Source organism: Equus przewalskii, chromosome 4 (assembly GCF_037783145.1).
Source record: "Equus przewalskii isolate Varuska chromosome 4, EquPr2, whole genome shotgun sequence".
NCBI classification, from domain to species: domain Eukaryota; kingdom Metazoa; phylum Chordata; class Mammalia; order Perissodactyla; family Equidae; genus Equus; species Equus przewalskii.
This window is the reverse complement of record NC_091834.1, coordinates 73,440,875-73,467,750: the sequence shown is the minus strand read 5'-3', so window position 1 is coordinate 73,467,750 and position 26,876 is coordinate 73,440,875. Positions and strand designations below refer to the sequence as shown.

The 26,876-nt window shown below is 36.1% G+C and overlaps 1 protein-coding gene across 2 annotated transcripts in view; it reads left to right on the top strand.

Moving 5' to 3' along the window:
• The first annotated feature begins 3,793 nt into the window (after positions 1-3,793).
• The window catches only part of TFEC (transcription factor EC), a 178,932-nt gene continuing 155,849 nt past the window's right edge, over positions 3,794-26,876 (top strand). Inside the window, exon 1 of one of the 2 annotated variants that reach the window (XM_008521803.2) lies at positions 3,794-3,933. The gene's annotated coding sequence lies outside the window, so the exon portion shown is untranslated. The remainder of the gene's footprint in view (positions 3,934-26,876) is intronic. The other variant, XM_008521804.2, reaches the window with a different exon arrangement.

Genomic DNA, 26,876 nt, shown 5'->3' with positions numbered 1-26,876 from the left:
TGTCCTCCCAAGCCTGTTTACATTTGTAATACATTGTCAAGTTCCCTGTGGCAGTCTTCTAGATGTCACCAAGATCCATTCTTCTCTTTTTTATTAAAAGAAATCTTGAGTTTGAGCAGCGTGCGCGGCTGCCTGGCGAGGCATTGTTTCTCAGTTTCCCTCATAGACTTAATTCTGATCAAAGAGATGGGAGAGAAAGTGATGTGTGCCAGAAGAAGGCGAAGAACTGGGACAGGCACATTGGTCCAGAGATGGATGTCCCTTGTTGAGAATGGCAGATTACTCACTCCAGTCCTGAGACCTCTTATCTCTGCACGATTATATGAGCACAAAATAAACTTCTATCTTGTTTAAGTCACTGTATTTTAGGTCTCTATTGTAGAAGTTTAGCCTATGCCCTACTAATCCAACCATCAGAGGAACACAGCACTAACCTAGAGAAAAACAAAGCAGTTTCTAGATAAACATTGTTATGGGGTCTTGACCACCCTGAGTATACACTTCTGACAGCTGGGGGTGGCAGCCAGATCTTTAAAAATTCCAAAGACCTTCATTGAGCAGTGGTTTATGGGTCTGAGCTGTGCCAACATTAATAGTCTCTGAAGTTCTGAACAGCTATTGGAGCAACTGCTGCCTCCTGGCTGCCCTGACTTCAAGATGTAGACTCAGGGCAGCCTTAATATTTCTTCTTTACTTCTGGACTGCCCTCTGGCTTTTTTGGCATGGACCACCCAGATTATGCCTCTCTGACCTCTTCTTGTTTACCTGGGGCATGACCCGCAACCCATCTGACCAACTGACTTTGTAATCGTCCTTTGGAACTGCCTGGGAATGTGGGTCTCTGTCTGGTTTCTCTGGCATTAAACACTGAGCTATATTTTAAGGGGGTGACGTTTAGATTGGCTCAAACTTCACTGAAGTTTAGAAAAACGCCTGCTGTAGAGAGTTTGAGATTTGTAAACCCAGACACTGGTAATAATCCTGCCGATCATATGTAACAAAGGGAAATTTTCTTGCAATAATAGAAACCAGCAACTATAGAGTATTTTGCAAAATGATATGTCACAGTAACCTCATGATACCCCATGGTTTGTTTTACCTCCTATTAGTTAATAAATGTTGACTAACACTTCTTCTGATTTGATTAATTTAGGGGCTCATCTTAGACTTCTCAGCTGACGTCCCTATTGTACTTCAGAAGCCTATCTTGCCTCTTTCTGGCTATTCTTTCTAAATAACTCTTCCGACGTTTCGAGGAATACATCTGCAGGTCGTTTTTTTAAAAGCCATATGTATTGCCTTCATGGTTTTCTCTGTGTCTAGATTGTCTTGTTTCACAATCTTCCCACTGAAGGTCACTTTTTGAAAATAACCAACTTTTAGCAAATAAAATCTCTCCTCCTCTACCTTTTTCTCTTTCTTCTTCTACACAGATTCTGTTCTTGTGCATCTCTTAAGGCAATGCTCTCCTCTCTTTCCTCCCCATATCATGAGACTATTCCTGACATATATCTACCTGCATATGCCAGAAATTATTCGGCTCTCCAGTGTGAGTCTTGTCATAGTAGCATAGCTCTGAGAATGGCTGCAGAAAGGAAATCTTGTATATATATAAATACATATAGCATATATTCAAATGAGATAAATATAACATAAATATAGATGAATGTATACATATATCTATATATTCAAACTACTTGGAACCAATTGGCTCACCTGGACTATTTCAATAACTTTCCAACTTATCTTCCTGTTTCCATAGTTGGCTCTCCTCCAATCTATTCTCCACAAAGCAGTCTGGTTGATCCTTTAAAAATATAAGTCAAATCATGTTTTTAGTCTGCTCAAAACCTTCTATTGCTTTCTATCTCATTCAGAATAAAATTCATTGCCTTCATCATGGCCTACAAGAGCCTTGATTCCTCCTTTATTGCTTTGATCTCATCCCTTATATTCATCCTCTTCTCATGTTGCCTCCATCTAAATGGCTTTCATGCTATTCTTCAAACACACTAAGAACACTCCTGCTTCAGGGCCCTTGCACATGCTGCACCTGCTTCCTGGAATGCTATTCCCTTAAGCGTCTATGTAGTTTACATCACTTCATTTAATTCTCTGCTCAAATGTCAGCTTAACAAGGAGGCCTTTCCTGACCACTTATCAAAATCACCCTTCCCTTCCTCTTCCCTCACACACAGTTTTCGCTTATCACTTGTCTGTCTCCCTCCATCGCAGCAGAGAATTTGTCTAATTTGCTCGATTATCCACTCTTCTACTGCCTGGAACAGTGCCCGACATGTGTTAAATGACTAATAACTATTTAACACATTAAAAACAATTGAACACTTTGCTAGCAAGGATTTTCCCTGAAAGACATAGTCTCAATTAGTCTATAAACCAGAGTTAGACATTAATTAAAGGCTTAAATAATTGTTGGAATAGAGTTGGGCTTTAATTATTAACCATTTATTTAGTACCCGTTGTAAATAAGATACTTTACTAGGTGATTGTGGATTTAAAGAAGAATAGAATATATTTCTGTCCTCTATGAAGGGCCACACATAAAACTTGTATATATATATAGATTTGATATTCAACTTTGTTGTGTAGACAGAGAAACTATTATTGTTGTTCTCATTTTACAAATGAGAAACTTGAGTGCACAATGCCGAAATAATGCTGAAGTAATGCAAACAAGTTAGGGAGAGGTCCACGCTCTGCTACCAACTCGTTTGCATTGCTTTGGACAACTCTGTAAGCCTTGTCCTCCTTCAACTCTACCACACTACTATTCTGCACACCTGCTATCGAGAGAAGATAGCCATATATCTCATAGGAGTGGGCAGAGCTTTGTTTTTCTTGATATGAGTAGTTCACGGTACACTACTTTTGAAAATGCAGTAATTATAATTTCATCCCCTGAGCAAGTCAGAATTGGCTAGGTTAGACACATAATCTCCAGATCTCAGTAGTTAATAAAATAGTTTACTTTTCATTTATGCTACAAGCCCAACATAGGTTATAGGAGAGCTTTTCTATCAAAGCTACTTGGGGCCCTGGGTTGATGGAAGCTCTGTTTGGACATCTGCTTCCATGATCATCAAGGCAGCTGGAAAGGAGAGCTGTAGAGCCAAGCGCCGGCAAGTAAATGTCTCGAACCCTCCCACTTCACTGGCCAGAAGTAGTCCCATGGCCGTTCCTAACTTCAAGTGAGCCAGAAGTCTAGGAGAATGAAATATGGATGAAAATGGTGAACGTTGGTACTCATTATCACTACCTCTCATTGACGAATACACACACAGATGTATGTATGTATGTGACTTTTCTTTCTTTCGTTCTCATTTTTTTCTGGGAAGATAGCTCACTTGTCCTACTAACTCTTTGACTGTGGTGAGCCCAGAGTTTCCTACTTGGGTTTGCTTGTTGACTTCTCTAGATTGTTTGTAAAATCCAAGGAAACTGAAGTCAGATGATGCTGACAGAAAAATAACTTATCTTCTCCTGGGAGCCTTCACCTAATAGTGGCAATTCTGTCTGTTTACTACACATTGAAATATGTGATTGCTTCTCAGTTTTTATATTAATCACCTCTAACTTTTATTTGCATTTGGATAGTTGTTGATAACATAATAAAATATTTGATAGAGGGAAAAAAGAAAAAGAAAAGAATTGGACTGTTCTCTGTAAATGCAAATTACTCAAATCATGATCTGTTAAATATTACTCATTCCCTTTAATATTATAATCAAGAATATGAGAAATGATTGTAATGTCAAAAAAGAGGAACTAAATCATGCTTATATAGCTTAGCCTCCCTTAGAAGCAGAAAAAGAAGAGAAGTTGGAGTTAACAGAAAAATATTGCTTATGGTACATGAAAAAGCAAATGGAGAGATTGACTCTCACAGATTATGTTCCTGAGCTATTACCAAAGGTAATTTTTTTCTCTCAATTATTTAATTAGAACTATAAAATATAAAGCTACTTATATCCGGGGCTTTAAAAGCACATAACTATAAATAGCAACTTAATTTAAATGTTTAAGTATTATGAACGTTTTAACCTACATTTTGCTCTATAAGTTAGAAATAAATAAAATTTTTAATGCTATTTTTAAAAGTATTGGTCACATTTGATTATGATGCTTCAGTGATGAATTTGGTAGAAGAAAAAGGAAATGGTGAAGTGAAGAAGTGATGTGTGAGACTTCTAAATATTATTCACTTTGGACTGTGCAAAAATGGTTTCAAATTTTGCCAAAATTTGTACAGAATTGTCACGAGTATGTTTATCTCATTTTATGCAATATATATATTTACAAAGAATTGGTTGTATATATTATTATATATATTATTGTATACATAATGTAAGAAATATAGTCTATTTATCTATTTACTGTCTATCAATCATCTAATTTTAAAAAAGAGCACTAGACAAGAAACTTACTTTGTAGAGTACATTTTTGATAAAGATGTGTGTGTTATAAATTTGAAATTTTGATATATTTCCTTAGAGTGAGGCATAAGTAGATTTGAATTCATAGTCTAATGTGAAGGATTTGTTTTCCATTATTCACTGAAGTAACTACACTTGCAGCTTAGCGCACATTTCATTTATCACATTGAATCCTATTTCAAACAGCCTTTGAATGGAGAGAAATGAGTTATTTAAAAATAAAAACTATTAAAATAAATAAATTACTTGCATTAGATATGAATGATATAAAATACAGATTATTCAAATTCATATTGGTAAGATTGACTTTCATCATTGTTTGAAGCATGATAAATTATATATTAAATAAATTAGTGCAACATTGTTAATCTTTTAAGGACAAAAATGAAGGAATATTTGATTATAACTTCTTACTATTTCATATTTTTAATATAAGCACAGATCAAAAATAAAACCAAGTACAGTTAAGCAAAGGTCTTCGTCAACTCTCATAATATTATTGGGGATTTGTAAAATACTATAAAATAGAATTTATATTGTTATAGTATGACAGTAGTATTATATTTTTATAGTTGTATGTCATCACAAAAGAAAGAAAAAATATAACTGTTTATCCATTATTGTCTACTTCAAGCAAGGAGAGCACAGAGCTTCATAAAATATTTTTGTAGCTCAGAATTGAAAAATCTTTTCCTTTGGATATCATTAAAATTTCTTTTACCATACCTTTCCTTTTTTTGGGGAATTGTGTCAGAATTTTTAAAAAACAGAAAATAAATTGCTTACAGAACATAATTAGGGTATGAGTTTGTAAAACTCAGCTAGAGATATATTTAGTTGCTTAAATTACATGATGCTGGCAAGAAGAGGGAATCCATGCTTCAGAGATTTGCACAATTTTTCACATGACTAAATAATTTGACTTAGTTTAGATGTTTCTTTTCTTGTCTATAATGCTCATTGAAATCTACAGAGTTTTAGTTGATATTTTTTTGTTGAAAATGAGGAAGAAAATAAAGAAATAATCACTAAAACATACTCTGCTGTCTGTGAAATGGACCAGAAATATCTTTTCATATCATTATATTGAAGAAGCTTATGTGACAGATATAGGATTGAATTTTAGGAATATTTTTCTGTTGGTTTTCTTATTACCTTTACCTATTCATAGACTTCATAGAATTTTTTTGGTATTTGTAGTCAAACTGTGAAATTCAAATGACACTATTGTTATTTCTTAGAAGAACGTTATGAGACATGCAAGGGAAAAATGGTAATAAGTGTGAGCCACACTCATTATTACAAAGATAAATCTGAATATGGAAAACAGAAGAGAATTTTAAATGCATGTGGAAAAGCATAGGGTAAGAGAATACCAAAATAATTTAAGAAGCTGAACAAGAAGGGCTTCGAGACCTCCTTTGGGTGGCCTAACAGAGAGATTGCTACTTCTAGAGAATGTACTTTAAATATCTTTGGAAATAATTTCCAAAATGTGATTGTTGACAAAACTCCCCCTAAATTGTCTTTTGGTGAAATTAGCGTATTCTTCTCTAGCTCAGAGTAGAAATTGCAAAGCTATTTTTCTAGTTAGAGCAGGCTGCTCTTCTGGAAAAACACCTCTCGTTTTTGCCCTTCTGGGAATATACCCCCTTTTCAGCTTCCCCTAAACAACCAACAGTTCTCTATACTGTGGTGCCCAGCCCCACACTGAGCAGAAACTTCAGATTATCAGATTTTGTGAAACATATGAATAGCTTGAAAATGCTAGAAAGACAAGACTATTTCTCTATAGAGGAAAATAAAATTAAATTAATTCCCCACTCATTAAATGTAGTATCAGTTATTTTGTGGCTCCTGCTTCATTCTTTGGGTTGTGCTTGGATTCTGGGACTTGCACAGTTCAGGGAAAACATTGTGGAGACTTTGTTAGCCTGCAGTGGTCAATTTGAAGGTGCTGCCTCTCAGTGCTCAGTTATTTCTGGTCCCTGTGAGAGCCTGCCACCTCAGAGACCCACGTCTCTGACACAGTAGGACTTGCCACCCTCTTGTCCCACCAGACTTCAAGAATCCAGTGGCCAGGGATTAGGCAATTTGCTTTTTCATCAACCTTCATAGGCTTTTCCTTTAATATCTTTTAAAAATTGAGGCTTTTAAAAACAAAAGTTTGATTGATTCCCTCATGCTTACAGAAAGGTCAACCCTAGCTATTTCATTTTAAACCTGAGGGTGTATTTTCCTAATTTTACAAATGAGGAGATTGTAGGTCAGAAAAATTTAAAAACTTGCGTCTGTCTATGTGAATAGTAAATAGGAGACATAGAATTTGAAACTAGGTACCTGATATGTGCCAAACAAAAAATTGAAAGTTGGGTAAAATACAGCCATGTTCTCAAGGAGGTAGTATTTAGTGGGACAGAGAACAGCACACATGCAAATGAATAAATGCCTTTCAGTGTGATAGAAGTTATGGGTGTAATTGTATTAGAATATAAGTGAGGAAACAGAGCAGGGAATGGACAATTCAACATGGGGTCCTCAGGGAAGACTTCTAAGAGGAGGCAACAGTTTTGAGAGTTGAGAGGAGCCAAACCTTCCAAAAGGAGAGAAAAGGTATTCTGGGTATCTTGGCATCTATTGTGTCCTACTCAGTCCCAGCCCCACACTCACCATCTTATTTTTTATTTCTTGATTTCTTTTTTCCCCCAAAACACTGTCCTACTAGAAGTATTTTGTCATCACATAGTATTTGTAATCACTAACCCATTTCAGTTATGGAATGTGTTTTCCTTACTGTGTTATTCCACATGCACTGAACATAGTAGGTATTGTGTGTATACTGTCGAATAAAATTCAATTTGTAATGTTATTTGTACTTGCTTATTTGTTCTGAGCATCTGGGATCTTCTCAACTGTCATAAGGGAAATTAATGAGAGAAGAAAGAGGAGAAATGGGAAAAGTGAGCTAAGGAAGACAAAAGAAGAAAATAGAGAGCAAAAAGGGGAGGGGGGAGAAAAAGGTGGGGAGGGGAAGAGAGAGAAGGAAAAATAAACGTTTATTAACAAATGTAAGCTGCACTATGCTAGTTCCTTTCACAAAGTGCTTGCGAATCTTCTGCATGTGAAAGGAAAGCATTCTGAGACAGGAAATTTTGGGGAAAGTGATAAAAGAAGGACGCGATTTAAAAATAGAACATAAGAAACTATAGGAAAGATCATCTGAGATATATCGGAGGCCTACATATGAAGTAAAAACTCTTGCTATGATTGGAAGTCCCCAAATTATTTTCCCAGTGACTAATTTTAGTTGAATACTTCAAAATAAAATTTAGTATTACACACAAAAGCTGAGATGAAAGAGAGTGACAAGGCCAGCTTAAGCAAAGTCTTCTTTACGGTCTAAAATGTGTATGTGTAACAGAATTATTTGATTGTAAGATGTGAAAATGGCAAAGTATGCTAATGACTATTTAGTCCAAAACCTTCATTTTGGAGATGAGGAGATGGAGGCCCAAATGCTTTCTCCAAGTTCAAAAAAGTAGCCATTAGGAGATCTGCCGAGATTCCACATCCTGGGTTCTTTTCCTGTTAAATTGAGATGGAAGATGTCAGATTTGTTGGTTGCCTATACTCAGGAAACGTAAAAGTAAGCCCTTGGGAAGTCAAGCAGAAATTCTAGAGAATTACAATAAACAGAAAACTACAAATACACGTGAACGATTTCTATGTGGCCAAACTCTTTGAAAGACTCAAGGCTGACAATGGGGGCAGTTATGGGGAAGCCCACGTGAAATTAAATATTTCCTCTGGTTTGTAAGATCTCATTTTCCTATGTTTTAAATGTCTTTTACTGATTGTGGTTTGATTGTAATCTTAGAAGTAGGAGTGATAAAAAGTTTAAGTAATTTTTAAATAGACTTTTCCTCTTAAAATCTCTTAGACACTCATGATACTTTTTTTTATACACAAATAATGAATTTCATAGAAAATGGTATCTAATATTCAAGTTTGTTTATGCAAACGTGCTCAATGGCCTGTCTTCGAAGATGCTTTAAGAGAATGAGTTCTCTCCCTCCCTCTTGCAGTTCTTGTCACCCTGGGAGCCTCCCAGGAAGTGTTGACAGATGTCCCACCATTCTCCCAGCACAAGCTAAGAGTCCTTTGGGGAGTAACAAGAGCTATAGGGCCTGATGAGGGCAATGAGAGGGAGGCACTTGCCTCAAGTGCACAATTTAAGGGGACACCCAAAAACTCAGAAATCAAGACAAATAATGTTTTAATGCAATATTTTTTGAAAATCGAAAAGTTTTAATGCAAAAAACTGTATAGTGAACAAAGTATCAAAGAATCAGTAACAGCATGGTGCCAGACCATATTAGAGCCCGAGGCAAAAGGAAAAAAGTCAGTATTACTGATCAGAGCGTAGGGGAGGAATGGGGAGTTTTATTTTATTGGTAAGCTAAATTTTAAATAGGCAACCATGATACAAGCAATGTTATAAAAAAGGCAGAAAGATAGAAGCAATTTTTCAGTCAGCCAACCTAATCTTTTTGACATTTTAAGGCTCTTGATTAAATGTGTGGCCTGAGGGGGCAAGGTGAGGAATGTACCTGGGAGATGCTGGTAAAGGCAAATGGCAAGAGTTTTCACAAGCTGGATATTTCTCCCTGGAAATGTTTCTCTGGAACTGTGAAGGCCTTAGAGTTGGTAAAGAGCAAAATATCACTGAGTTTAAGAGGATCACAACAAAGAACACTACAAAGTAAATATTTGATTTAGCCCTCTTAGGTAGACCCTGGCAGGCTTCTGTGGGTTCAATGTCATGGTAAGAAGTACAACATGGAAATATGTCAACTGTATAGCAATGAATTGCCTTTTGTACATAGACCTTCATTGATATCTTAAATAATGTGATGTTTGACTATGTGACTGTGATTGCTGCCCTTCACTCTACTAATTTCTCTTTATTCTCTAGTTCTTAGTTTAAATATTAATTCCTCAAGGAAATTGTCTCTGATTCCCCAGCATAGATTAGATCTCTCATGTGTGCTCATTGGACTATGTATATATCATTAATCAAAATTATAAGTGTATCAGTCAGGGGAACAGAAATCATACTGGGTCTTTCAAGGAGAGTGACTTTAGGAGAAGGAATTACTCATACAAGTGGTGAAAGGGTTGACTCCATGCCCTGGGTTCTTTTCCTATTAAACTGGGGCCTATTAACACTGGTATGGAAAATGTTAGATTTGTGGGCTACACTCAGGCAACATAAAAGCAAAGTAATCCAGACTGGGAATGTTTGTGACTCTGTAGGGTGACATTTTTTACTGAACTAAAATTCCTGCACACACTGCTCCTAAATGCCATTTTTTTAAATTCAAAGTTTAATCTAGGCACACTTGGAGAGATCAGGTTACTCTGCACCATCATTTGGAGAGATTTTAATATATGTTTTTGAGAAAATAACCATAGAGAGATCTTTTAATTATTCTACTTCCTGCGTTGGGAATGAATAAAAAAATTCCAGTAATTTAATCTTTGTTGAAGCCCAAATTGCTTACTGTATTAGCAGATGTCTCAGTGGACAAAAATTTTAAAATCCAATGAAACAAATCAATTCGGATTTTGTTATTATCTTATGAACCAATTAAATTGATCACATTTCATATCTCACACTAGAGATGTAAATTCACTATTTCATTCATTAAAAATGCAAATCTTCCAATTATGAAAATGTGTATAATGACATAAGGAGATAAGTAAATTTGTCCTGCTGAGTGAAAGAAAATTCCTTTGTAACAAGTTTTCATTCTTGAAAAAAATAAAATACTATTAGGATAAGGAGAAAAATTCAATTGGAGAGTAAAAATTTCAAGAGCATTAGCATCAAATGAAAATATTCTTTGTGTTTGAATTAATGTTAGAAGAAATTTATTTTGCATTTAAGTAAGATTGATCAATCAACCTTTTAAAATAAATTCAGACTTTTTCACGCATTTGTTCATTTTCATATGCTAATGATGGAGTACATGGAATGCTACATACAACTTGCTAAGAGTCTACTGCATTATTTTCAAAGCAGATCAATGAAAATATAGTAGTTTGAACAAAAGTATGTTTCAAATTTATAATTTTAAACCCTTAATCATTGAGTTTGTGTTACTAATTATACTCATTTAAAAGTGACGCATACCAAAATTAATGTTTAGCAGATTAAGCTTTGAGTCAAGACAAAGCTATCTATCACAAGGGTTTTATTTCTATGTGAACAAATATAATTTGAGTTTGAGTCACACTCACATGCCTTCCAATCACCCTTACTCTACCTCTGGATGCTAATATAAGAACACAAAACTCTTCTTATGAATTTTTAAATGTTAGTTTCACTTCCAGTTAACACAGTATTAAAATAGTAGTCCCCTAACTATATACTCTACAAGAATGTAATGTGACAACAATAAAAATGCAAACATATTCTCTAAAATGTAGATGCCAGGGTTGTTATTGTTGTTGTGTTCTTTAATATCCTTAAGCATGTGATATATTGCTCTGTGGCTGTAGTGGTTTAGTTGTTGATCGGGAAGGTGGGTTGTGCATTTTCTTTCTTTAAGATCATTGAATCACAGTTTCCATGACTCCAAAATAAAATTCAAAGACAAGGAGGCCCAGAATCGTTACTTGTATTCAATATTACATTAGCAGTCCCAGAAGCTATAATACAATTTATTCCCTGACTTCTAATTTAAAAATAGGTTTAATTCTTTTTTATTATTAAGCTTATTCATGCATATCATTGAAAATCTTGAAAATAGAGAGAAATTGAGAACAGCGAGTCATGGTCCCACTACCCAAAGAAGAGGAGATTTAACAGAAGTAAGACTTTCTGATTAACATGAGCAATTTTAAGTAAGAGATGGAAGACTAGTAGTAAAACTATAAAAGTAAACAAAGTATAACAAAAAGGAAATTTTAGATTGAGTATGAAAAACGTTTTGGTTTGTTGGAATGAGTAATTATTGGATTTTAAAAGGTAACAGAAACAAACTTCTAAACTCCAGAATTAATTTACTTGGTGGGGAATCAAGACAGGAAGGAGGAAGTTTTTCGGTTTGGTTTAATTTCCATTCAGTTGCACACAGGCTGTTGTAGAGGAGATTACAGTGTGGATGCCCCCTGACGTAGAGGCAAGGCAAAATCCTCGAGGAGGTAACGGTGAGTTGCTGAGTCCAGTAATTCTTAGTGTCTCTTTTGGAGTTCTTCCCTGTTGTTTGAAGCCTGAAAAGTTGTCTGAATTTTTGTTTTGTTTAGTTGGATATAGAATGCAGGGGTTGGGAGAATGAAAGAAAAGAGTGATTTTTTTTTTGTTGAAATTTGAGATATCACCAAATATAACATCAAATGTAGTATTATTTCGAAATAACTCTAAAAGGCTCTGTTGATCACCGCAATTTGAGAAATGATGATGCTCCAACTTGTATATATATATGTATATATACTCGTCATACCCTCTACCTACTTATATGTTATTCTCACACAGTATTGTATTTAAACATTGATTATTTGTGGTCTCCCAAATTAGATATTATTGTTATTGATTTATTTGGATAAGGCTTGTTTAGGTATAACTCTTGGATAACTATTTCTGTTCTTGGAATTCATTTTTAGCCACTCAGACCCTTCTTCTCAGATCATTTTCTTCCTGATTCCTTCAGAGAAAGTCTTTTGGTAGTAAACTCTTTTGATATTTGTTTGTCTGTAAAATAGCTATTTCATCCTCATTCTGGAAAGATTCTTGAAAGGCTTTTTTTTTGACCTTCTCTCCTCAAACCTCCACCACTCCCTCCTCTAGCCTTACTCTCATTGATGATCTAGCTTTCTACTTCAATGAAAAAACTGAAATCATTATAAGAGAACATGCAGAGATTCCCAACATCACCCTCCTCTCCTAGCATCATCTACGTCAACACTCTGCTGTCCTGGCTGAAACTTCAGATGAACTCACCATGTCCCACCTAAAGTCAAGTTCTCCACTCTGTCCCCGATGTCGTATCCTTTTGCTGACTCCTCCAGCAATTCTCTCCTCTTTCTTCTGCATAATCACTTGTTTCTTTTCTACTGGACATTCTTACCAGCATACAGTGTGTTCTTATTTCTCTCATATACTTCTGAAAAGTTTTTTACCCTTACTTACATGACCAGCTACCACAATATTTCTCTGCTTCCCTTTGCAGGAAATCTCCTTGAAATGATTACTATTCAAGGTCTGTTTCCACTTCTTCTCTCAATTATCCTTACAATCGTGCAATCAGATTTGTGCTCCACCACTCCACCAAATCAGTCTTTTCAAGGTTACATGGCTAAATCCAATGCTAAATTCCCAGTTTCCATCATACTCCACTATCAGCAGTGTTTGACACAGTGACTCCTCTTTAACATATTTTCTTGACTTGGCACATCATACCTCTTTTGGTTTTCCTTCTATCACATGGATTGGATCACTCTTTCTCAGTATTTTCTTCTTGCTTTCCCTCATTTTCCTAGCTAATTGAAGTTTCTCTGGTCAATGCTCGATCCATTTCTTTTCTGTATATTCACATTCCTTCTGTTGGTGATCTGATCCAGTGTTTTGCCTTTAATTACCATCCATATGCTGCTGGCTCCCAAATTTACGTCTCTAGTGAAGACCTTTCTCCTGAACTCCAGACTAGATTATTCAACTTCCTGTTCAACAGCTCCACGTTGGTGTCTAATAAATGTTTCAAATTTGGAATGTCCAAACCAAATTTCTGATGTCTTCCCTTCTCGTATCAAAGATTCCTCACCCACAGCCACAATGGAGATTAGTTGTCCCTTTTTGTTTCCTAGTAGCTCAGGCAAAATACTTCAGTCATCTTGATTCCTCTCTTGTCCAATCTATAAGAAAATTCTGTTGATTATACATTCAAAACAAATTCAGAATCTAACCATTTCTCACCACTCTACTGCTCTCATCTGGTCTGAATCATCCTTATCTTGAGCCTGGATTACTTCAAAGTCTTCTCATTGATTTCTGTACTTGCAACCCCACCCTACCCATAGTATGTTTCTCACAGAGTAGTCAGTGTGTTCCTGTTAAAATCTGTCATGCCACTCTTCCCCTACTCCTTATCCTCCATTCCCTATTTCACCCAGTAAAAATCAAAGTCCTTACAGCTGTCCTCAGTCACTGGCTTCCAGCCACAATGGTATCCTGTTTCTGGACTTCTCCCACCATAGGGAGAATTGCACTGTCTATTGTACTATCTATTATCATTCTGTGAAACACTCTCCCCTGCCAGAGATCCCTTACCTCATTCAAATCTTTGCCTAAATCTCACTTTCTTACTCAATTTTATTCTGACAGCTCCATTTAAATTTGTAAACCTGTTTTCTCAGTTCTAATCCCCCTACCCGGGTTCATTGTTTTCACAGCATATTTTACTTTCTTATTATGGTTATTATTTATTGATTGTTTCTCTCCATTGAAATATAAATTCCAAGAGAGCATGATTTTTTTTTGTCCATTTTATTCACTGATGGACCTTAATCACTGTCTAACACATATTAAATGCACAATACATTTTTGTTGAATGGAATGAATGATTGAATGGGAGATAATTTCATGGGGTATAGGATACTAGGTTGACAACTATTCTTTGTCAACACTTTAAGTTATCATTTTATAGTCTTTTGACTTCCATTCTGGTCATTAAGAAATCAACCACCAGTCAAATTGTTATTCCTTTTAGCTGTCTTTTCCCTCTGGATGTTTTAAGAACTTCTTTTTGCCTTTGATCTTCTGCAGTTTCATTATGAAATGCCTAAGTGTGGATTTCTTTTCATTAATTCTGATTAGGACTTACTGAGATTCCTAAACTTGAGGATTTGTGTGTCTCATCATATCAGGAAAGGTCTCAGTTTTAGTGTTTCAAATGTTTCTTCTATGTCTTTTCTCTCATTCATTTCTGGAACTCCAATTAGCAGATGTATGTTGGAATCTTTCTATTTTCGTGTCTCTTAACTTTCGTATTTTCCATGCTTTTGATTTTCTGTCCTCCATTTTGAGTAATTAATCCATATATATCTCAGAATTCATGAATTTCTCTTTTGTCTAATCTGTTGTTTAATTGAGCTCTTAATTCTAGTTGTTAACATTTCTTCATTTCTAAAAATTTTATTTTATTCTGTTTCAAATCTCTCTGATCAGTTCCCATAATCTCTTCTTCCTCCATTGTGCTTGACAGCAGTCTCTTTTATTTATTTGACTGTATCAGGTAAACTCATTTTGCAGGTTTCTTCTGATCATTATGAGAACAACCATCTTTGGGAGGCTTACTTGGCAGTTTCTTGATTTATATCTTGACTCTCACTTACAGTTGTTTGATCCTTCAGTGTTTGGTGACTTTTCACCATGAGCCAATCTTGAAGCACTAACTGTGAGACTCTTTTGAGATATAGGTTAAAGTGAGTTTGTCTATAGAAGATTTGCGTTTGCTTTTGTCAGAAACTTGTGTTTACTACCAACTCTGGATCACTTTAATCTACATTTCCAGACGTGGGTATTTTGGACCATAGAGGTAGTCTTGCCTTAGACACCTGAGACTGAGGCCCACGGTTAGGAATGAAAGACCATTACATTTCCCTGACCTGTCTTGGCCTACAGTCAGAGGGAAAGCTGCAGTGGGCAAGTATCTCCACAGGCTTTGTAAGCAGGACAGTTTCTTTCAGGCACTGACAACAGTACCCTTTCTTTGAGGCCTCTGGCTTTCGTGGGTTTTCTGTGATCGACTCAGGTCCCAAACTTTGTCTTTGTGCCCCAGCTGTGAGCCTATTAAATTTGGATTGCTAGTTTCTCAGGGATTGGCAAACAGTTCTAGGAAAACTCCTACTCTGTGGTTTATTTCTCCCTGTGGCTTTGCCGTTTTTTGGGTTTCTAGTTGTTGAGGAATTCCTTGACTGTCTTCCCTTGCTCAGACAGATATTAAGTGATTTTTTAAAATGCTATTTAACTGTATTAGATATACGGTACTGGTAGGTTTTTCGCTTAATTTCTTGTCCTTCATAGTCACTGGAAACAGAATTCAAAACTTTTCATTTGCTGTCAGGGTTTTACCTTTGTCTGTAATTTTAAATTTGTCTTTCTTCTTTTACTTTGAGTTTAAAAATGTAAAGGAAGTAACGATGGTTGATTTTTATCACATACTGTACTTGAATCTTAAAGTATCACTTTCTGAGTTTTCATAGTGTTGATGGCATTTTAACATGTAAGCAATCTGAGAAGTTTTGCCTGTTCTAGATTTACCTCATTTCGGTGGATGCCATGGGTATTTCTCACACAATGTGACTGAGAAATCAGGTCCATTTGGGTGTGGATTCAGTCTGGTACCTGGACCTAAATTAATTCAAAATTACTTGATATCCTGAGAGTTTTTCTGAAACTGAAACTACTTCAGACCCGATTAGACCTCTTGGGTCCCTGAACAAATCAAGACTTTATTTTTGGCTTCTGAGTCTTGGTACTTGGTTAGAAATACTCTGGTTTCTAAGAACTGTTTGTAATTCATTGAGCTCAGAGCATTTGCTGGGTGTGAATCTAGCAATTACAATCCTTTACAGGTGCACAGAAAAGGAAGTGGCCTCTGTGGTGTGATTTGATGGGTGCCACCAGGCCCCGCTTGACCAAATGATTCTTTCCTCTATTTAGCTGTGGCTCATAGATGACTGTTTTACCACATCAGACAGCAAAAGGAGGAGTCACCATGTTCAGATAGCTCAGGAGAAGGGCAGGATTGGCAGATATCAGCCTGCTCTCTTCTTAGCATGGATTTGATTATAAGATAAGGTGAATTTCATTTTGGAAGGTTGAGAACTTAGGGGGAAGAAATTTAGGACAGGTAAATTTCCAGGGAAAGAAGAGGAATCAGTCTTAAGTTGTTTGGACAATTTACTGTTGAAAGAGAATAAGCATCCAGAATTTCCTAAGATCAGGGGAAAAAGGTGGGGTGATTATTATTAGGATGCAGCTTTATTTATATTTATCTTTATATTTTTGCTACAGTTAGCCAGGATTGCATTTTTTCCTAGCAATACATCTGTATTAGTCGAAGTTTGCCAGAAAAACAGGATGTTTGTATCCATATTGATGTATCATATCTCTATCTAAATATCTAGAGAGATAACTGATTTTAAGCAATTGCCTCATGATTATGGAGGCTGGCAAGTCTGAGATCAGCAGGGCATGCCGGCAGGCTGGAGATTCAGTTAAGAGTTGATGTTGAAGTCTTGAGTCTGAACACTGCAGGGCAGGCCAGCAGATGGGAAACTCAGGCAGGGTTCCTATTTTACAATCTTGAGGCAGAATTACTTCTTCTTTGGGAAACCTGTCTTTTCTCTTAAGGCCTTCAACTGATTAGATGAGTGCCACCTACATTATAGAGGCAATCTGCTTTATTCAAAGTCTACTGGTTTAAATACTAATCACATCTGAAAAATGCGTTCATAGCATGTCTATACTGGAGTTTGACCAAACAACTGGGCATCATACCTTAGCCAAGTTGACACAAAAAATTAATCATCACTCAATCTTATAAAATCTTAGTGGACTGCCTGCCAATTTCATTTAACAGGATTCCATTCTCTGAAGCCTCATAACTTTTGTTTCATGCCTTATGCATACTCAAATTTAGTAACCTGAATAACCAGATGAGTGATATTTGTGGAGTTTTTGGGCTGAGACTCTACCCTTTCCTAATACTTAAGTATCAGTGAATCAGGAAATGTTTACCAAACACCAGGCTGAGGAAGAGTGTCTGGAAGCCCTTCATCTCTAGTCATCTCTGGGCCTCTTCCTTTCTCCCTATAATCCTATGCTAAACTTTATAATTAGAGGCATTGTGAAACGTCTGTGGAAGGGGCACAGACAGAGATAGGTTGAACAAATGTGGAGGGTGGGTTTCTTCACTTCTCTGACTCATCTCATCTCCCATTCCAACGGTCAGGATCCCACAGTTCTCCAATAAAAGCATCAATAACATATACAGCAAGAGGTCATGTGCAGAATACAATTTGGCAAGACATCTACTCATTTCTTGATTTAGACCAGCAATTTCAGTTCATTAAACATATTTTCTCTCTCTGCTTCCAGCTGGGAAACCCTGGACTGATGTTTTTTTCTTTCATGTTGTATTTCATTGATTATCATAAAGAGCAGGCATCATATTTTGAAACTCTCACACTCAACAAAGAATTCTCCTAAAACATAGTCTCCATTCATGGATATATCATTTGAATTCCCAGAGACTACAGGAAGAAATTTAACCAACTCCTTCAGCATCACATAACATGGACTGTCAGCTTTTAATCCTAGAATAAGGATTATAACCCCACATATCCTCTACTCAGTTAGTTCTGCATTTTCTCTGTAGGTCTGCTATGGCAACCTTTCTCTATTCATTAGGGGAGTCTGGTCTTCTGCAACAAAAAGACCTCATGATACAGAGGTGCAAATGATATAGAAGTTTATTTCTTTCTCTTTTTGGTAGTCCAAAGTTAGGAAGGTGATCTGGGGATAGTGGTAGAATCTTTTCTCCTGAAGGTCAACTAGATATATTGGTTGATGGGTTGGCTCTGTCATTGCAAATGTGTTTCTGTTTCTGGTCTAAGGCAGTTGTTCCTATGGTCACCATTTTCTATCCAGGAAGAAATTGAAAAGAGCAAATTCAGGGCAGGTTCCTTGTCTAAAGGAGATAACTATAAAGTTACATGCATCACTTTCACTCACATCCTATTAGACTGAACTCAGTCATATGGTCCCACCTAACTGCAAGGGAAGCTGGGAAATATAGCCTTTAGCTAGAAAACCACATGCCTACCTAGAACCCAGATGCTTCTATAGAAGAAAGAAGAGGAGAAGAATAAATCCTGGATGACAATCAATGGTCTATCCTATGCTTACATCTGTCATTAAATTGTTTATTATTGATAGTTAATAATTTTTTATTATACATAATACAAATACACTTGAGCTGGCTTAAATAGAAATAGAGAATTTGTTATAAAGATACAGGGAACTTGAGGGTGAGAATGCAGCTGGACCTCAGGAAGAGACTGGAAACAGGAACTGAAAATTGTCAGGACCCTCCCTCTGCATCTCTGCTTCTCTCTGCACTTGATTCATTCTCTCTCCACAGCCTGGCTTCCTGTGACCCTCAGGCCACATAAGAAAAAGAGCTTCTGCAGAGCCCCTGAGTTAATCTGTGGCAATTCCAGCTACATGCAGAACTCATTTGGGCTCTCTGAACAACAATTCCAAGTTTCTCGAGGGGCGATCTGATTGGTCCAACCAGGGTCAGGTGTATACCTCTCTGCACTTAATTGTGCCAAAGGGGGTAGGGGTCAGGTAGTGTAATCTAACTGGTAGGGCCCAACGATGTGTGGGAGTACATTCTGGAAAACAGGGAAGGAATCCCTAAAATGTGTCCACTACCTCCAGCCTTACGAAATTCATCACTTCAAATATGATCCTTACCTTCTGTTTCCAGCTCTTCCAATTTACTGCTAAAGCAAGTATTCCTAGACAGAATTCATTGCAAATTTTCATTGGTTGGGAGTTGTGAAGAAAATGGAGGATTCTTTCTGAAGATTTAAAATTTTCTCACTGTATGGACAATCTTTGCATCACAGAAATTGTGCTTGAGAAAGAAAAAAGAGCAGCTCTGACAGCTTTCAGCTGGTAGCTGGCCTGACCCTAATAGCTAAAGCATGAATTCTTCTGCTGATCCCAAACAGCACCAGCACCTGATGAGGTCACTCTGTGATGGTGACAGAATGAGACAAAACCAAAACCCTGTACAAGCACCTTCTTCTAATGGCTAACATGAGCGACTGTTGCTTGTTTACCAATTACAGTTTTAAAGTCACTGTTTTTCTTGATTCCTAGAATATTATTGGTACCCAACTACTGAATCACCTCCACTTTCTGGTAACAATGAATCTAGACCTAAGGCTGCTTCTTTGAACCCTCTTAAAAATCACCTACAAGTACAACTCTTTAACCAACTCCCTAGGACACCTTTCAACTGCTGCTCTGTAGGTCCTCACGGGCTATGGTCTCTGTTTGCAGTGAGCAATCAATCCAACTTTATTTGACTGCAGCGGTGGTTCCATAGTCCTTGGATGGTGGTCCTTCTCTAAGGACTGACTGAAAGAGAACCAACAAAACAAACACACATATATATACACACAGAGACCCTCTCTGTCCCTTTAAGCCTTGGTCCAGTTGTACTGAGCATGTTTTTAGGCTGGTGAGTTGGTTTGTTTAGAGGATGATTAAAGCTACCTATTACAACTTGCAGAGCTCAATGATGTATTGAAATCATGTTGTTACAGAAATTCTTCATTTTTTACTTAACTCTTAAAAATTATTAAAAATTTGGAAAAAACTCCATTAAAGTCTATTTATTATTCATGATATTAACATGATAAGAATATGATAGTTTGAACTCCTCTGGCTCCTTTTCAGAGTTCCAGATATGTAAAATTACTCAAGCAATTTAAGTTTGGAAATAGCAATTAGCTTCTTTAATTTTTACTTTTACTGGCTACTTCCTGCTTAACTAATCTATCTCTCCTGTCAACTTCTGGAACAACTTGTATAGCATTTAACTTACTTAGCTTGCATTATTAATTAGCATGTAATATATCTGCTTCTGTTTATGTACTTCTGTAATTTATTGATTGTAAATTTCCGGAAGGTATTGACTACCTAAGAAGGTTTCTCCTAAGTCTCCTACAGAGTTTGATATATTATTGATATTGTTTTATAAATAAGTGACTGATATCTGGGTAGTGGTGGAAATTTGGTGACAGCCGAGAAAGGACACTAGATTGCAAGTGCCTTGAGGTCATAGATTGTGTCACATTCAACATTACGTCTGTAACAGATAGTATAGTGGTAGCACATCATGGCTGCCCTAGAAATATTTGCTGAATGATGAAAAGATGGCAATGCTATGGCCTTCAGAATGTGGAGAGTCTAGGGAAGGTCACAATTGGGAAGGGAGAAATTGAAGATAGTTTCACCTGACATCGTTTGGGCTCTAAGGCTAGTTCTCTGGACTCCCATATCCTTTTAGGCAGTAGACTTAAAATAGCCATTGGTGTGAATATGTTGTAAGACACTGCCAATATATGATTTCTTTAGTTTATATATTGCACACATCTTCTTTCGTTATTATTCATTTTACCCATGTAACACTTTGAATTTATACAAAAGTTGTCCTAAGCAGAAATTCAGGATATGTAGGGGATCTGCTATTTATTCTAGGCTTTCTCCAGGATGCTGAGATAGCGTTTTGGGGCATAAAATATCTCCTCATGGAATGGAGTCACCAAAAAGGGCAAATCTATTGAAATGTGTTATTCCTTCTGTGGAATACTAAACAGAAGATAAGATTAACTTGGCTCTACTTTTTGGTGAAGAATGTTAAATCATAGGATCTAAACAAAGAGTAGGTCCTTTTCCTGTCTCAGCCACATTCTTTTTTTTCTTTATCTCATTTTTCACCAAACTTTATTTCTCAGATTCCTTCTTCTCCTGTATTCCAACAACCTATCCTTTAGTCTTGGCCCTTATTACCGAAAGCCCAGATTGTTTTAATAGTCAACTAATGTGTTTCCTGACAGCCCTTTACCTCTCCTAGTAAACTTTTCCACTCCTGCCTCCACGGCCTAATCTGCTCTGATTATATTTCCAGAACATTCCTTCCATTGCCTCATGTCCCAGCAAAAGACACTATAATGGCTCCCCTTTGCTTTGTAAATTCTTGGGCCTGCTTCTCTTGAGTCTCTACAGTCTAGCCTACTGGACGTTATGTCCACTTCTGTGCAAATGCCTGTGGACGTCTGATGCATCTGGCTTCTGTCTTCTGCTTGTGCTGTGGTCATTTGTGTATCTGTGTCCTTTCACTTGATGATTTCTCATCTGGTTTCTCCTTTTGTCTTCTTTTCTCCCAATTTCCTAAATTCTTTAAGATTTAGTTCAAGCTCCCACTCCTCTATAAACCCTTCTCTTCCAGGACACAAATATCATCTTCTGTGAACTACCATAGAAATTCTTGCCAGGATCTTGTAGTTTATCACTAAATTGTTTTCTACTTGTTATGATGTGGTTGACTTTCCTAGCCTTGATTACAAACTAAATAAATTCACGGCTCAAGGGTTTAACCTTTGTTTGAGATTACCTCCATTCTGGGCATACTCCATAAATAATAACAATAAAATACTAGAGAGATGAAAGATGAGCTTTAATCAAAGACAGCACCATAAAGAAGTGGCTCTTGAATGGAGAAGGTTTGTTGAAAGGCTGGGGACCAGTTGGGAAGCGGTGAGAATGGCCCATTGTTCCGACGCCATGCGATGGAGTGCTGGGCAGTGAATGGAGGCTGTCAACTCTGGTTAGACTTGGCCATTGTTCCTGTGTTAGCTCTGAGTAAGAGATAATTCATCAGAACGCTCTTGTACTTTTTTTCTCTCTTGCTCCGGGGCAGAAAATGTTTTACTTCACAGGCTGAACTTTTTACCTCTTGCCCTGCGAGGCAGAAACATGCTGCCTGAGTGCTTCCATTTTGAGACACCTTGTAGGAATCCTTATTGAATTGCTTTAGAAGAGTAGATTCTCAGGCCTCTAGTGCAGCCATCCGCCACAGCAACCCCAGAGGGTGTTATTTTTCAGTCAGAGGCAGAAGCCTCCTGTAATATGGGCTCACTGGGCTTTTGGGGAAAAAAGACAGCATTTTGCAAGTGTAGTTCTAATTGAACATCCCCATGTTGCAATTATTATTGTATTTCAGTCTCGTAGCCTTTGTTACGGAGGTTTTTGTGTGAGTTAGGAAAGGACGCTTTGGGTGACCGTTCAAGCCTTTGCTTTTTTCTTTAATTTATTAAAGTTCAAATTAAACAAGGCTCCTGCTGTTACTAAAGTTTTCTGAACTGTTTTGTGTAAATGTTATTCACCCTTTGAAATCAATACAATTAAAAGTTGCGTTAAGAGTCCTTTTCAAGGCTGTGAAATTTTCTCTAAGGATTTCGAAGTTGTTTCAGGTCTTTGATTTCCTAAACGCCTTTCAGAAAAGAAGATATACATGTTCTTTAATTGCTTCTTAAATTGGCGGTTATAGTCTGTGCTTAGACAAAAATCTTTAAATGGTTTCATTTCTCTGTAGATTAGTAGCTTGTTAATTTTGAGGATGAAATGAACTCAGGAATAAAAATCATTTGATAAAGTGTCTCAGGAACTCACTTCAAAAAGAAACAGTAGATGCAGATTCTAACAAGGCCCCATCTGAGATCAGAGCTTCTGTATGACGTGCTGGGGACATCTAGTGGACAAAGGTCGGAATGGAACATAAAACTACACCCAAGCCAGATCCTAACTTTCAGAAAACATTATGCTTTAAAAAAATCAGAGAATATTTCCCTACAGTACAAATATCAGTATACCTTCTGTGAAAGTAAAATGCTATGTACATTTAAAGTCTAATTTTAACTTGGTTATTTTGAACTCATTTTGGATATGATGGTCTATCTTGTTTGATTAAACTTGGTGCAGTTTATTGTGACAGTGTTAGATTTTAATTTAATACATTCTATACGTAGAGGGAGATATCTTACTATCAACTTTGGAGAGGTATGTTTACATAGAACAAATGAATGTTGTGTTTGGCTAGTTACATAATCTTGGGAAAGTCTGTCTGAATCTGTTTTCTTTCATATGTAAAGTGTGGGGTTAGACAAATGACATTTAATGTTTCTTTTGATTTAGAAATCTAGAATCTTATACAAATAGGATATTTGTATAGTACGTGACACTTTTCAAGGGATTTTCACAGCTGTCATCTAAGTTGATTCTTATAAAAAATGACCTCTTTATTTAGTTCAAATTTTGTTCATTGATGCTCAGGAAGGTAAGGTGACTTGTGAATTGAAGAACAAGTCCAGGTTTCTTGACACTCATTCTGACACTCTTCTGGTAGATCCCACTATTGATGTAGTGAGAGTAAATATCTTAATGTTTGGGGAAACCCAGCTAGACTGTCAACATCTAGTAACTACTATCTAGCCAATACCATTATCATGCCCTTTACATACAACATTTCTAATCATCTTAATCATCTTGCAGAATAGGATCATTAAACCCAATTTGTAGTTGAGAAAGTTAAGACACAAAGAAGTGAAATAACTTGCTCAAGCTCACCAGAGTGTCTGTGACAGGGCCTATGCTCACATCCAGTTCTCTGACTTTATTACATAAAGCTGAAAAGCATCCTTTGAGCAAGCAAGGGAACCCCAGAAAGCTGCCACAAAATTGATTGAATTTGGGGGAATATTTCATGAAACGAACAATTTTTACACATTCCTGTTTGCCATTGCCAGTGGAATGGATAAGGCAATGAAAAATATTCATTTGGAAGCAATTTGGAATAGAGAGAAGGATCAATTAATTAGATGTGATGACTTTAAAAGTCACATAACTTATTTTGATATCATATTGATTTGATTAATTTTACTTGGATAAAAATATTTTTGAAATGTCACTAAAATTAAATATCGATCATATCATTAGAACCAATACCTTTTTGGTGTTTCATTTCTTTTCATACAAATGTTTAGTTTTACAAATAAATTGAGAAACAATTTGGATGAATTGCATATTTATGTGAAACAGTACTCAAGGATCAATTGATTTTTGAAAACTTGGAAGTCAATGCGTTAATATTTTAAATAACTTAATATTCAAATTTCTATTGAGTTTGAAAAAATACTATGATTCATTAATGGTGAAATATTTACAGTATTGTCTTTGATCTGTTTAAGAGAAATCCAGTGTGTTTAGTAATTACATTTTGGAAGAATAAATCTTTCATGGTGAAGAAAGAACCCATTTATTGGTGTGTAATTGTAGATCTCTCCTCAACTAGATCTGTAATCCCGGCAGTGTGTTCTACTCACAGCTATACCACTGGCTTTATCAAATCGAATACAGATTATGCCCATATTTGAGCACTTTTTATGTAACTCCAATTAATATAGATTTTAAAACAATGCTTTTGAATTCTTAAATTATTTTGACTTGTTTTCATTAACAAAGATAAAAATATTACTGTTTAAAAAATCATAGCCATTAACAATGTCATTTTATTATGGTTCTCTTCCCCTTTTTTGCCTTGAGTAAATTAAAGCATAAATCTGAAATTTATGCTTAAATTAAAATTTAGGCTGAAAATCCAATTCCTACGCAATGCATACAATAATCTGAATACCTTCTTGGTGAGATAGAGAAACATACAGAAAGGATTGATGTAATCAAACCAAACAAAGTGTAGAGGGTATGCAGAATAAACAAGTCACATACATACTAATAAGCTTTAAGTAAAGGTTTGTAATATTCACTGTGAGGAACCAGTCTTTGCAGGGCACCCCAAAAACTAATTTTCTAAAGCAGTATTTTTTCTTGTTGGTTTTATTGACCGTGCACGTTACAGAAAGGTAGTAAGTAAATAAATATTATTTTAGTTTAATTGGATTAAAATTTAGAAATGCAAATTCTCCCTGTACTGTATCTCTAAGCCCTCATCTCTGTTTTATGGTAATACCCTTTTAATGGTTTAAGCCTATGAAGAAAAAACACTGAAGATTTTTAACTAGCCGCTTTGCAGGGGGCAGAAAGGAGCAAAGAAGATTTAGTGGTGAAAAGAGCAAATAAATAGGTGCTCCAAGATTAAAAAGAGGGTAGAAGTGCATGCTGAGCTGTTGAAAGACCTCTCTGTGTTTAAAGAAAAATATTGTTTGGTGCTTTCACCAGTGCATGATCAAAATAAGAGGTACAAATTAGTTCATGGCTGCTGAAGCTACAAAACATCATGCAGAGCGCTGTCTTTGGGAACGTTTTAATGAGGAGAAGAGGTCATCAGACTGTGACATTGCTTTTCAGAATTCTTCAAGAACAACACAGACTTCCTGTTCCAAATGTGGTAGAGAATAAAACAACCTTAGTAGTAATCGTACAACTTTTGAACCGCGTTCCTTGGAAATGCCGTACAGTCCTCATTTTGTAGCTTTAGTTAGCCATCTCAAAGGAAACGCTTCCATATTTTCCATGTGCCCTTATTTCAAAAGTACAGTGAAACGGTGGAGCTTTAACATGGATTATATTTATAAAATAAAGTTTTATTCAGGCTTCTAAAGAGATTTTAATGTTTTCATTGCTCCAGGTGAAATGGTACACGGCGGCTCTGTTCATTAACATTTAGCATCAGTGCAAAAAATCAAGGATTACCACATACAGCATAAAAGGAGGGATAGTATGACTTTGAAATTAAATTCACTACAATCTTAGTTTTGCCTCCTTTCAAAACGTGATTTTAAAATGTATAAGTTGTTAATGACATTCTAGGTCAAATATTCAGAGCCCAATATCAGTCCTACAGAGACTGGAATTATTCAAATATGCAACGTATTTGAGCAGAAGCTGAAGAGGTTTTCCTGATGCTTAATAAATAAGACGTTTATTTTGGCCTCAAAGACCAGTATTATAATGTTATTTAATACTTCAAGTGTAGGTTGGTGCATTTTTGCCATGCCGCCATGCAGCTACAACACACCTTTTGTTTTCTATTAATATGGCCACATTTGTAAGATGTATATAGATAGAGAAAATATTTATGCCCGCATACTTAATTCAGATATCAAAAATAAAAGATAATAAAAGGACTTCTAATTTTTCTTATAATAATGCTCACAATCTTATCCATTCCAAAGTTTTCTCATATTTTTTTTCCTCCAAAATAAGGGATTCTTAACTAATCACATTTCCTCTTGATGTGTAAAATTAATTGTCAAGTGCATGAAAATAATGTCAGAGACCTAGAGGGAAGAGTTTGGACTAGAGTTGAGATGGAAGACAGATCATTTCTGTACATAGTGATGTTTCTGATTAACTTCTAAGTAAGAGATGATTCAATTAGTGTACAATTAATTGATTTAGAGGTAGCATCTTTTCCTTCCCTCTTTCTTTTTTTTTTTTCCTAATTTCCTTTTTTATTCTTAGCACAGAACAGAAGTCAAGCATAGACTCTCTGCTTTACATATGATCAAGGATAAAAGATGTCATTCTAGTTTTATGGCTTTTCAACTATTTAATTGAAAAGTTTCTGAACTTACATAGATCATTTACTTGACTCATTCTTTTATATTAATTTTATTTCTTTTAATGTATGCAGTCTTTGTTCTTAAATATTCTTGTTAACAAACCAGAGAAATTTAAGTTGACATCCTTAGATGTAGAATTTTCCTACAAAGATCTAGTGAGGCAGTTACTTTCAGCTTAAGGTTTTGGTCTGGTCT